The sequence below is a fragment of the Astatotilapia calliptera genome, chromosome 23, assembly GCF_964374335.1.
Source record: "Astatotilapia calliptera chromosome 23, fAstCal68.1, whole genome shotgun sequence".
In the NCBI taxonomy this organism is placed as follows: Eukaryota; Metazoa; Chordata; class Actinopteri; order Cichliformes; family Cichlidae; genus Astatotilapia; species Astatotilapia calliptera.
Genome location: NC_137443.1, coordinates 34,871,780 through 34,880,513, shown reverse-complemented (window position 1 = coordinate 34,880,513; position 8,734 = coordinate 34,871,780). Strand labels below are relative to the sequence as shown.

The window sequence follows — 8,734 nt, the reverse complement described above, 5'->3', positions numbered from 1 at the left end:
TGGCCTCTGTGAGGAGTTCAGGCTACCTGGAAGGAGCTCCCACACACAGAGAAAGGCCCCACACTGGTTTTTTATAGACTTTATTTTATTTTTCTTTGCATGTTTTTGACAATTAATTTCAACACTGCATAGTGACTTCATAGTATAGTGGTTTCCCAGTTTGATCCCAGGAGGAGATACACAGCAAATTCAAAAGTGTTAAATGTTTTGGTGTTAATAGTCTTCTTGCAAAAGTAGAGTTAATTTTACTCTAAGCAGAGTCACATTCTTTCAATGTAACTCTGAGGTGTAAAATGATAGTAGTTAAAATAGAGTGTTAAAAATGAGTGTTTCTATGTCAAATCTGGAGGTGTTACAATGGAAACATTAACTCTTGACCTCTTAACTCTGAACTCCTACAGGGGCTATGACACCAATAGAGTAAATTCACAGACTCCGCCCCCAGCACCATAGGCTCCAATCGAAGCTGAAGTGAAGCCGTTTCAGAACATTTTGCTCTACATATTTGAGTTGTTTGCCATGCTTGGTAAGTCATTTTTTCAAAGATTGTTTCAATTATTATTATGAGCTTTTACTTCTGTGGCTCTTTGGAGTTGAGACAAAGCTGTGTGAAAGGCATTAGCCATGTTGCTCGCTGATAGCATAATATTCTGTTTTAGCTAGCTGAAAGGTATTATTTGCGGGCAAATACCACAGCCTTGGAAAAAAAGCTTGCATGTGAATTTTCAGTCAAACTTTTGGTCAAATACACCTAAAACAATGCCTAGAATGTGAAATGTTGGTATAATGGTGCTACTTGAAGCCTGAAAACGACCGCCCATAAAAAAAAAAAAACACGAGCAAACAGCAGTAGCAGACGTCCTGACTGGGTTCTACGTTAGCATAGATCCATCCAGAGTTTTGTGCACACGGTTTAGGTAAAAATGAAAAAGGTTGAGGTTTTACATTTAGTTCAGTATTACCTGTTGCCTGTGTCTTTGTCTTTTGGGAAAATACTTTACACAAGTAATGGCTCAAAGAGGATTCCTTTTTTTTTACTGTGCTGCAATTGTTTACTGGATTATTTGTGCCATTAATTAGTGTCAACTAATTTTTATTCAATCTCCACACAGGATATGCTTGTGAAGATGGAATATGGGGGAGAGCAGAAGTGCGTTGAAGTTCCACAAAGGGATGAATGAAGGACATGCATATTGTATTGAAGAAATAAGTGATGCGAATGCTGTTATTTGCATTTACCAGCTCACCTACGTCAGACCTGTTGATAAACAAAATTCTAATGAAAGTGAGAACATGTACACTGTTACATCTTTCAGAAAATGTTTTGAAATTGTGGTGCACAGTTCAGAATAGATGTTTTTCAAAAACCATTGCGTCTTTTTAGTAAATGTTTATTTCCAAAAGAAATTTCTAGAAGTTCAGAACAGTAAAATTCCCGCTTTTTAGAATGAATTAGAATATAACTCTTACGTAGTTAAATTAAAATACTCTTTGAGAGTTAATATAGAAACTCTTAACACCAAGTGTTAAATTATCAACTCCAGACAGATTTGGTGGTTAACACTAAATCAGAGTTAACGTACCAACTCTCCAAAAAGAGGTAAATTAACACTCTCTGGTGTGGACCCATATACACACTTTAATAGTGTTGAAATCAAATCCGACAGTGTTAATTTGGACATGCTGGATTTGCTGTGTACAAAGCTCTTTGGGGTTGTGTCAGGAAAGGCATCTGGGAGCAGCTAAAAATAGCTTTAATTTCAATATTAAACAATGTGATAAAAAAGAAATTGGAGCAAATTTTGCTGTATTTTCAGGCCAAAGCCTTATCTTTAGCAAGTAAGAAAAAAGTAATGCCATTCAACCTGGTCACCCTGCTGCAGATCATCTTTTCTCACACTGGGAGACAGCAGGAAATACATGACAAATAACATCTTTAAAATGATTTAAAAGACAAACAAACAAAAATTCAACTGTTTATCTACTATGAAGTAGTTCCTATAAGTTTTCCAGTAGGTGGTAGTACCTCGTACCAGGAACTTTTTAGTAACTACTTCTAAGCAAACTGTTCAAACCAAAAATGTGACGCCAACCGATTGCATGCCATTGATTGGCCTGGGAATAATATCACTGGATGAGTCATGAGAGCAGCTCCTTCACAAGAATCAAACCCGACAACTATGAAACCCTATGAAATCCAACGTCTACCCTGAGTTTGACAAAAGGCAGCAGGTTTACCATCACCTCTACATTTTCATTGGTTGTGTTATGTTTGTTTGGCATATAAATGACATCATGGGACTTTCGGCCTTGCTATAACAATCCCACCCTCACTGAAGTGGTACCTCTTGATTTGGACCATATTTACTTGGGTATATGTCACTTGAGCTTCTATTGCTGGGTTGTGATGATATATATTCTACACTGATAAAATAGCTGAAGTATCTATTCTGGATTATTTTCCATTAAATGGTGGCGAGGGGGAGCCTTAGTTGGTATCCCGGTCACTTTGTTCTCCCCGTGCCTGTTTAGGTTTCCGCTGGATTAACACCAACTTCTCGTCACAACCCAAAGCAACAAACGGTGACAAACAGACATGTTGTCCACGGTGTACCCTGACTCTTACAGGAAGAATGATGAAAGTGCAGTGGAGAACTTTAGCACAAATAAATCTACCTACATCCTTTATAAAATAACCTCATTCCTTAGTCTCTGGTGGAGTATGAGACACAATCTTGGTGAGGCCTTCCTCTCACACCCATTACTAAAACAAGTATTTTCTACATTAAGCTGCAGAGGAGTTGAGAAGTGACATCTGTTTAGCCTTAGAGCTCAAAGGCCAAAAATAAAGTTACTGGAGCTGGGCCCCCTTTGCTGCATTTACAGAAATCAGCTGGAAGACAAATGGCGAGATTCCTACTCAACAGGATGCCATAAAAGACCCTGCACACATACAACTGTACACACGAGGCTATACTCAGATGCACCTCTGTTGTATATGCAAGCACGTTACACACAGATGTATGTGCACAGCGCGTGCAAAAAAGCCTCATTACATGGTTGGATTAAACAAACATTTTGTTGGAGAAAACATCAAGGCATCGATTTTTATCTCTGGCTGGAAAATAGCTGACATAACCTCAAAGGAAGAGCTGATCCTCGATCAGTTCTTTAGACTAAATCTTTTTGCTCTCGGGTTATTTAATGGCAATCTTATCTTCGACTATATGACATTGTTTCAGTCACTTCACATATTCTCTGATTTCTATCATTTTGAATTGTCAGCGAGGGAATCGCTAAGTGTGTATAGCAAGCAGCATCTCCGTGCTCTGACAAAGACAGATTTGCTCTATTCTCCCTCCCTGTCGCATTCCACACAGAGCTTGGGCTTCGTGACTAATCGGCTGCTAAATCATCTGAAATTCAGTGACGTTCGATGCGCTGCCTGCTCATCAGGCTGCTCATACCTCAAGCAGCGGCAGAATAACAAAGCGGTTAGTTAAGTCGCAGAAGGGCTTCCCTGCTGAAATGATACAGAGTCTTTGTCTGAATAGGCGCATCAGATAAATCCCTGCGCAGTCAGAGCGAAACCATCTCAGACGTTGACGAGGACTCAAAGTGAAATCAAAGCCTGATTTCAATATGCAAAATGATTCAGCAATACGAGTCTGCCAAGTTAAGCAATCGCAGATGAATCTGAGGTTTTGCTTTTAGAGAACATCCTACCTTGCACGCAAACGACTGCCAGGATGTTCTCATTACATTACTACGGCCCTCTTCTACATGTTGCCTTTTCAAATGAATTCTTACAACAATGGGAGGACAACAAAAAGAAAAGGCTGCAACTGAAGCAACTGGTTTCGCCAGTTTTACATGTCAAAGTCAATCTTACTACTCCTCTTTGGAAAAGTAGTCTGAAGGTGGACCTTTCTAAAGTCTGAGACAATTATTAAAGGCTTGACACATGAGCACTTACTGTAAAATAGCAAACACTTCACAACGAAATCACTTCAGCTAATTTCGATTAACTCTGAACATCAAAGTTACGTTCTTGATCAAAAGTGGCGTGCCTTAACAGTCCTGACCTCTGAGGGAGCAGAGAGCCAAGGGCCCACTGTAGCTTAAATTCTTGCAGCATGAACAGTTTGAAAACAGTTGTGTCTGTGAGCCATTTGCAATCTTGTACCAACAGCAGCAGCCAAGCGAAAGCTGTTCAAGAAGTTGTAGCTCCAGAAACAGAGGAATTGCTGGATCACTCGGGGTTTCTCCCAATGCAATACCAGGCCTAAGCTGACCTGCTTCAGGCATGTGTAGCAAGGGGAAACCTCCAGTGCACTTTACCTATGTGCCACCTGAGATCAAAGCTCAAAAAGGAGGCGAATCCTTGTAGACTTCCATGTTATAGTCTGCTGTTTAACTGCATTATAACTTAATGTCTTACTGTGTGCAGGAACAACATTAGGAGTAGCTGGGGCTCAGCTGGCAGAACAACATAGTGGAACTAGTCCATTTACCTTACCATGTTACAGACTATCAAAGAATTTGAAGCTTCAGTTTTCGTGGTGAAATTGCTTTTTTATTTAGCTCGTCACTTAGTGTTATTTAGTTGACATGGGCATTTTATACTAAGTTAATATACTGTGTTGTGTTGTTTGTTACGTTGTGATGTGTCATATCGTGTCGTGTTGTGTTATATGTAGTGCCGACGTAGGACAGTTTTTCCAATTTCATTGTACTACTGTACTATGTATGACTGTGCAATGACAATAAAGAGTTATCTTATCTTATCTTATCTTATCACAGTTTATAGCTGCAGGCTAGCCAAGCTAGCTAGATGGTACATTAGCACGCTGCTAATGTAGCATGCTAATGCAGAAGTTACTGTTCTGTTTTCAATATGTTCATATGCTAATGACACAAATAAGTGTAAAGTGTATTTCTATTGTTATACATCGGAAAATTGTGAATCTTTTATTTTGACATCTGGATAGACAGGAAGGCTTTTATTTTGACATGCGCATAGACAGGAAGCAGGAAATGCAGAGAACAGTGGGAAAAGCATGGCTACAACTTTGTAATCATTCATGTGGAATCCAAAGCAATCCTTCAAAGGAGTCCTTCAGAAAGCAATAGTCGTAAGTTCTGTCAGTTCTTTGTATATTAAGCAATTAATAATAGGGTGTTTTGAGACATTATTTTGTACCTTCTTTGAAGTGTAGTTATAGGGTGTAGCTTCTGAGCTAATGATACAAGTGTACGCTCACCTACTACCTGCTTGTTTTCTTTGTAGTAATATCAGTTTGGATATCTACAGTATACTTATTTCATGGTCTCCTGTGTAAGTGCCTGAATATATTTACCTGCTGATTATATGTCAATCGATTAAGAGTTTCGTATTATGTGTTTTTCTAGTTTCACTCCAGTTCAATGATGTCAGTGCAAGATGATTGCTATGTTTGGAGTCATTAAAGGAGCAAGTACGCTCACCTTCCTGGCTCTTGAAAAGGAGTTTGGCTGGCTGTTTATCTATGTTCACACTCAGGGAGTTCAACACATAGAGAGAACAGTAGAGTTACCCATTTCTGGATTTAAAAACAACACTGGAGTTTGAAAATGAGGAGTCTAAAACCAATGGGTGGCTTCACATTATCTTCTTGTTTTCCTTTGCTTTTCTTTGCTTTTCTTTTTTTCCCTTCTTTTTTGTGGATAAAATGTTAGCTAATGCATTGTAGCATCCCTAATTTTAACAGCTTGAAAAACAAAGAAAAAACAATTAATAAAGAATTAATAACAAGCAATTACAATGAAATAAATGACAATAAAAACTATTTTAAAACTAAGCAGCTAAAAAGGGAAATAAAGATGCAGGAAAATCTTCAAACAGTACTGTTACTTTTACTACTTACTTTTAGCCCACTTATGTCTGGGAAGAAAAACAAACAACCCAACTAAATAAATTGCAAATACATCTTTAATTGCAAATTGTAAAGTTTTTTTAAATACCAGATGTAGCAAATATAGTGCAAAACTCATAAATGCAAATTAATATTTTATTTTTTTTTCATTTATCATAAGGTTCATTAAATATTCCTTTTTCTTTTTAAGTTTTCTGCCAATGATTTCATGACTCAGACTTCAAAGAGTTAAGCGCACCATAAGACGATGTCATCATCCACTGTGATCACTGCAGACAAACACAACAAAGATGTGCTGTTTGACCTAAACAGGCTTACTGACTGTGTCACCATGGCAATGTTGACTTTGTTGAGATTGGAGATGGCTGGTAGAGGCTGTTACAAAACAAACTACAAAAAAAAGAAAAAGGAAAAAAAAAAGATTTACCCTGTAGCAAATAAAACCCATCTCCCTTCAAACACACGACTATGTTATAAATATTCCCTTTTGCAAATGACTTCATCTTCACATCTGCTGTCTTTCAGGATGGTTTGATGCATGTACACTTCCAGACAAATCCCCTCTAGTCCTGCATTAGGTTGAGGTGCCACGTTTCCAAAAAAAGACGAAGAAAGAAAAAAAAAAAGGGGGGGGGGGGAATCTGAATTATAAATAAAAGGTAATGATGCTATTATCATGCTCTCTTGCTATCCTGAGCGCCACTCGTCACCTTTCTATTTGAATAATGATTTATAATCATATTAGTTCTCTCCGGAGCCCTGCTCTGGAAAAGTAAAAAGCTATTATCCAGTTGTCAGCTTCCAGGAGACGCAGAGGGAGATGGAGCGATGATGCTGACACATGCACATACTGTAGCTACACACACTCGTGTACAGACACACTTGTGCAAGTAGGAGTTCACGCATGCTCAAAATGTGCATATTTGCACTTGTGGGGATGTTTTTCCAATCAGAGTCAACACACATTCTTCCACAAACACACACAAAAAAGCTTTTTTCACAATCAGCAGATGAAGAAAAACCCGGTTTGCTGTGTTTGTTTGACCCTGCTGGGTTTGTGTGGTAGGTGCTTGTCAATCACAGAAGAGGATGGGACAATGTCAAGCGTAGAAAGCAGGAACAAATTTTATTTTTGAACAGTGATGCTCAGATGCAGTTTCAAATCCTTTTTTGTTCTCTTTAGGTCACGAGCAGTTGTCCAAGCATTTCACTACATATCGTACTGTGTATGACTGTGTACGTGACAAATAAAATTTGAATTTATTTGAATTTGAAATCTGTGTTTCTGGGAGAGGAACTACTAATAAAACTGATAAATGCACACATGATTGGCCTCTGTAGTTTCCCTCTACTAATACCACTGAGCAAGAGTACAATGCTCTCTGAAAGAGAGCACTGGCTGGACCAGTGCAACCCAGTATCAACCAGTGATGCAGCGTACCTTGGTACATTTAATTCAGCACTTTACTGAAGTACAGTCTTAATGTTCTAATTTTTGTACTTTTACTATCCCATATTTGGAATTAAAATATTTTTACGCCACTAACATTTATTTTAAAGCTTTGGTTGTTTGTTATTTTATAGGTTGTAAACATAGACTGTATATAAAAGATGGCTGTAGCCACTGTGACTTCAGTTCTAGTCTCAAAATTTTGAAGACATTTCAAGTCAAACTAGTTTTCTGGAGCTGTCTTGTTGACGGTGGGGTGTTAAGTTACTAAGCTTGGTTAGCACACAGTGCTAATTAATACTAAGTAATGGACTAATAAAATAATTATAAAATATCAGAATTTCGCTTTCACTCAAACTCAAAGCAAAGACTCTGAAACCAAAACCTGGAAAAGTCCAGAACAGAGTGTTGGACTGACCCCCAACCTGGTACAGGTATCATCTAAACAAACAAACAAACAAACAAACAAACAAAACAACCTGCTATACAATCAGCACAGAAAAGCTGCAGACAAATCAGACATCTCAAAATCCTACTGTGATACATGCTGAGACATGCAGTATTTATATAGATATAGATAGTGTGCAGTAGAGAAAATAAGATATAAGGCATCACTGATAAATGCTGCCAGCAGCTCGGCCTAATCCTCTGAAATACATTCAGAGAAAACCTGATGGCTGGGTGATATCAGGTGTGAGCTTGGAAACAGAAATGTGTTCACATTAAGCATTAAAAGCTACATTTGGCTGCAGTGCTGAGAAGGAGGTTTGTCATTAACGCTTTTAATGTTTCAAACTGACATGTCAGATATTCTGCTTGCCTGCTCACCTGCAGGCATCTGCCTTTTCATAAAGTGTTGCTGCACATTTATAAAGTTACAGTGTGAACAGCTTTTGGTATTCTATGCTGTGATGTTAAACTGCATTTTTATGATCGCAGCAGGAATGTAGCTATATGGGGCTGGAACAGATTCCAGCAGACTTGTAAAACTGCAGATGCCATGGTTAACCAAGACCCTGGCCTAACCCAACTGCATATCAAGTTGTGTTAATTAGCTATGAAACTGGATAACCAGTAAGGTAACATAGAAGCTTAAAGAGGCTCTAAATGAGGCCACTGAGACATCCTCCTTCTATTGAGATTATTATGTGTTTTTTGAATAGTCTGAATTAAATAACTATAAATAAACCTTAAAAACAAGAGCCAATCAGTGGTTGTGCAGGGATCAATGACGTGACGGGGGTGTGGAAGGCTCCTTGATCGTATCATACAGCTTTACTATCTTTTAAAAAATCTTGACAGGTATTGCCATAAATTAATACACCAAATATAGAAGAACGGGAGTTTATAGTTACATAAATATGAATAG

At 38.2% G+C, this 8,734-nt stretch overlaps 2 long non-coding RNA genes across 2 annotated transcripts; both read left to right on the top strand.

Moving 5' to 3' along the window:
- Window positions 1-387: 387 nt before the first annotated feature.
- Window positions 388-1,370, top strand: LOC145424480 (uncharacterized). The gene is made up of 2 exons (XR_013905573.1): window positions 388-526; window positions 1,113-1,370. It is a non-coding gene; the product is annotated as an uncharacterized LOC145424480 (long non-coding RNA).
- A 3,653-nt stretch (window positions 1,371-5,023) lies between these two features.
- Window positions 5,024-5,505, top strand: LOC145424398 (uncharacterized). Its single transcript, XR_013905462.1, has 2 exons — window positions 5,024-5,135; window positions 5,413-5,505. It is a non-coding gene; the product is annotated as an uncharacterized LOC145424398 (long non-coding RNA).
- The last annotated feature ends 3,229 nt before the right edge of the window (window positions 5,506-8,734 follow it).